This window comes from Diabrotica undecimpunctata, chromosome 2 (assembly GCF_040954645.1).
Source record: "Diabrotica undecimpunctata isolate CICGRU chromosome 2, icDiaUnde3, whole genome shotgun sequence".
NCBI classification, from domain to species: domain Eukaryota; kingdom Metazoa; phylum Arthropoda; class Insecta; order Coleoptera; family Chrysomelidae; genus Diabrotica; species Diabrotica undecimpunctata.
Genome location: NC_092804.1, coordinates 59,162,936 through 59,168,254, shown reverse-complemented (window position 1 = coordinate 59,168,254; position 5,319 = coordinate 59,162,936).

The following is a 5,319-nucleotide window of genomic DNA, read 5'->3' as shown; positions in this document are numbered from 1 at the left end:
GTTGTTTTATTACACATACCTGATAAAATCAACAGTATAATATATCCAAAGTCAATTAAGAATTGAAGTTTTACAAGGTGGTTCAAATATATTATTTAACAAATCTGTGTTACTACACGAAACGCTCGACAAGCAGGGGCGGCTCGTGATAGTACAAGATGGTGAGGCACACTACACTTAAGGAAAATTATTATTATCATGGTTAGCTTCTCTTTGCTCCAGTCATACCCGGCTAAGGAGGCATTGCTCGCGCCAGCAAACAATGACTTGGCGTGAGAAGGACTTCTGACGATACGCGCGCGGATCAACAAAAGTCATCCTCACCTCAAAGCTCTCCTAAGCCCTCCTCCACCCTCCCTTATGTGCACTGAAGGTGCAACATAAGGGCTGACTGCTTTTTGAAAAAGTCCGCGATTGAGCTGTATTTATGAGCACCATGTGTAATAGGGTGCTCATAAATGTAACTTAAATGATACCCAAGGTGTCGTTAAGCGACTTACTCCGGTTTATCATGAAATCTCGTATCGTGAGATAAAAGCGAACGAAAAACGAGGGAGCTCTAATCCTCGAGCCTGCACCTTGGTTAGCGGCCAAGTTGTAGCCTCAAGGATCTAGGTGGCCTCTCCCGTGGCCTTTTTTTATTTTTATAATTTTTTGTGAATTTTTTATTATTTTATATTTTTTTTGAATCTTTATATTTTTTATTAATTTTTTTGGGATTTTTATATTTTTTTGGGGGTTAGTAGGTATTTTTTATCTGGGAGATTTGTTAGTAAGTGTTATAAATGGCGACTGCTAATCTAGTGCCATCTTCTTCACGCTCTCACATATCCCTTCAGTTGAAGCTTCGGTCTAGCATATCTCCATTGATCGTTCTCGTCGTAAGATGTTAGTCGGAAGGTCGATTTTGTGACATCATAACGTGAGGCCGTTTACGTTAAATAAACTTAAACAAAGGGTTAAATTTTGTTTTTTGGTTTTTTATTTCACGATTTTTAAAAATTATAATTATTTTAGAAAAACTTCAAAAAATATAAATTCTAAAAGGAAAACTGAGTTCTAAAATTTAAAGTTTTTTATAAATTAAAGGAATTCTGCGAGAGTTCTGTTCTGCAAAATGATCTATTACATCGTCTATAAAAACGTTCTCATCCTGTGATTTTATAAATGATTTTTCAATTGAGATTTTTGCCATATTACTCAATCGTGTCTGTCCAGTTGTATTTCTGATGTAATTTTTAATGCTTTTTAGCGCGGAGAAACTTCTTTCTGCAGAAGCACTTGTCACTGGCAAAACAACACAAATGCATAATAATTTAAAAACTTCTGGCATACAAAGTTTTAAATCATAATCGTGAAAAAAAGTTAACATTTCATAAGGGCTTGCGCAATTTTCTATTATATCATTCCCGTACATAGCGGATAACTCACTTTTTAGTTGATTTATATCAAAAATATTATACTGCGTTGTCAAGTTTTTTAATAGATCATGAGGAAATTCTTTAGCAAAAATGGGAAATTTTGATATATTCAACAGATCAAAGAAATGTAATTTTTCAACGTCGCAAAACCTAACCTCTATTTGGGTTGCTATAATGTCAAGAATTTCAAAAAAAATTTGCCTTAATTGTTGAGTTTTATCAGTCATTTCAACTCCCTTACGACGACGTTTCGAGTGTAACGCAGCGGTATCCAGTTTTTCATAAATTGTATCAAAATAAGTACTGTTACTCCTAAATTCACGTATTTTACTTAGGGTATTTTGAAGTAAATTTCTGGCCTTAACAATGTCTGTATTTCTATTTTGTAGAATGGAAAAAACAGTATCAGTTTGATGAAAAATCAACGAAAATATTTCTAAAAAAAATATGTTCTGAGGATCTTCTAAAAAAGCTTTTAAACCTACTGCTTCTATATTTTCAATATCTATTTTACGCGAATTGTCTAGTGCTGTGGCGATATTTTGCTTTTGTTTTCTCATAAGAGTAAGCTTGCAATTCGATGTAATATGTTGAGAACTTTTATTGTGTAACAATAGATTCCGAGACAAATTTTTCAAATCAGTATAACCACTTTTGAACCAAACTTTGTCGCTAGTATTAGCTGTGGCAAATAAAATGCATGGCCAACAAAACAATTTATTTAATGTTATACTACCCGTAAGCCAGTCAAACTTTTCGTACCATGCATTTTGAAATCCCCGATTTGGTTTTCCGACGCCACCGATAGAAACAAGATGTTTACTTAAATCTGGAATAGGTCGTTTTACGACTTTAACTATATATAATTTATCTTCATATGAATGACTTGAAAAATTCTGCTGATTGACTAAAAAATTTACGAGATCACAAGTATTACGAATATTAACATTTACCTGGGAAAGTTGTGACGAAGTGCTCGGTGCTAAATCCATTTTTCACTAAAACCGAAAATCCTGCAGACAAAAACAAACCCACCAAAATTATTAAAAAAACTTAATTAGAATTGCACTGCACTTATTATATAACATGTAATCTTACTGTTTTTTTAATGAAAAACAACACGAGATACGTCAAACGTGATCCTGCCGCACAAAGAGGTCAACAGGAAGTAATTTAACTACTACTTACTCTTACTACAACAATTTTGCAGAAATGTTCCAAAATGTACCAATGTTGCCAATCTGGTAAATGCATAGAAAAAAAATATTTTTTGTTAAATCGGAAAACAATAGAACAATATGTATAGTACCATCTACTAAAGGAAAATACTCTACTACAACATAACAATGTTATTACAATTTTCAAATAAAAATCTATGTTTTATTTAAAATGTACTTTTATACCCCGAGGGAAAAAATGTAGCGAATTGGGTACCTTTGTACCCAAACGGCAACGCTGCTAATTAAAAGAACTACACCAAACCAGAGCGGCATGCCTCTCTTGTTCGGTGAAATCGTGGGCAGAAAATAAATAAATCATGTTGAATTTCGCTAGATAATGTGATGTCTAATATGTCAGACAGAGCAATGCCGTGAGGCTTGCCTCGGCGCCCTCGGCGGCTATAATTTTTAAAGAGAGAATGAGATGCACAGATGATATATTAGAAGCTGGCGCGGAAAATGGAGCCGTTGTTTATTTAATATTTTGTGGTTTAAGCTTGTCCCTTGTCCGGCCCGTAGATTATGAAGAAATATACAAAGATAAGACATCAGGGGTGTACATATTTTAATTTTTTATCATAATGAAAATAAAGTTATTTAGAAAATTCCAAAAAGTTAAATTGTAGTTAAAGAACGTAAATAGTCGATTGATACTGGTGAGGCACTGCCTCACCTGCCTCATAGGACCAGCCGCCCCTGTCGACAAGCGAGAACTGGCGGGTGAGCTGCGCGAAAATATAAAAGGAATTATTCTAAGAGAGATATATACTAATAGGTACTTAATCGCGGGTGTCACAAATGCGTAGTTGCCGTATCAAAAATTTAGTTGGGATCTGAAAATTACGTTAGTAGATATACGTTGTATGTTGTATTCTTACCATATTATGTTAGACAATTGATGCAACAGTTTTGACCAATTTTTGAATTAAATTTCGTTATTTTCCAATAGGTTTAGTTAATTTCAGGTATAAAGTTTTTGTTATATCTAACTACTTCCCAAGTTAGAAATCGAGGTCGACTTCACACACATACACACAGTCCGCGAAATTCTTCAGACACACCACATAATCCCTCGTGCCTTCGGAATGTCACTGTCTAGTCTTCTATTACACTTACTCTATCTTACGTAAATTTCGAAACATTAATTTTAGTCGCTACATAGTTCGTCACATGAAAGATCATTGTCCGAGCAATCAATCGGATCGTCTTCAAAATTCTCCCCCAAGTTGATTATTATTTGATCAAAAACGACATCGAATTGTGGTTCATTTGTCACAAAATTATCCTCAATCGAAATAATTTTATCACAAACTTTTTTCCATTCTTCTGCAGGAAATTTGTCAAAAAACTCATCGTATAATTCGGTGACGTCATTTAATTTAAAGCTTTAATTTGATCCAACGAAATTTTACAGTGCAGCTCATACCAGTTCAATTGGATTTAGATCCGGATGATAAGGAGGCAGTCTTAATACCTCGTGTCCAAAACTTCCAATCACAGAGTCAATGGAATATTTAACAAATCGAGGCTTATGTAATTTAATTGATTCGTAGAGATATGTCCGAAGCATATCCTCGGTGTACGGTATATTTCGTTCTGTTATCAACATTTTTATATCTGCTTTTCGACACGCCCAAGTTGGAAGTTTATCCTCTCGTTTGTTGTGGTACGGTGCATTATCCAACACAATAACGCTGTTTGAAGTTAAATTTAGCAGCAGTTTTTCCGTAAGCCACTTGTGATAGTTTTCATAATTCATATCGTCGTGGTAGTCTCCAGTTTTAGATTGGGATTTCCATCTCAGATACGAGTCCGTCCTCAGTTCCAGCAGCAACAATGATTAATCTCTGTCCTTTTGATACTGGCTTCCCCAAACCGTCAAGTATGTCCTATCCGTAAACACAATTGTTCGGTTTTCGGTGCGAAATTGTTTAATATTTCTAAGATAATCGTCTTAATTTCCGTATTTCATGTTTTTCCATTAAAATATGTCGATTATTTTTTGTTTTTCTCCAACGAAATCCTAAATTATGAATCTCTTTTCGAAGAGTTTCTCTGCTTCCGGTGTACTGCAGTTCTTCCACAATTTTTTGATGCAATCTTTTAATTGTCGGCAGCATTTTCTTCTGAATATGGAAGTTTACTATAAATCGACGTAACAAGCCTTCGTCAACTACATCCATTTTTAGTTTGGAAACTCTGTGCTTTTTTGTAGAGGGAGAATTGAACAGATTTCTGCTCGTGCAAGATTTATCTGTTAACCGACCTTCCCTGACTATTCGTTGAACTGATCTTAAGCTTATGCCTGAAAGAAAGCAATTTTTTATTGGATCAGAAAAAAGCTTTTATAAGTTTTTATAAAAGTAAAATTTTTGTTGTTTAACTATATACCTTGTGGCAACTAAAAGTTAAAAAAATGCTCTATACAGCAAGTTATGAAATAAAGTAAATATACTTTATGGAAGGGATATTTGTAATATAAGAAAACGGTACTTTCATATATTAGTTACAGTTATCCATAAAAAGGAACATTTTAAAAGTTATATATAGCATAACATTTTAACACGTAGTATAACAAATGAATTGTTGAGAATACTTAAGTCTAATAAAAATGTACATGCAAGATTTGCATATCATCTAACCTCAAAAGCTTACAATTTATTACGCCTTAGTATTAG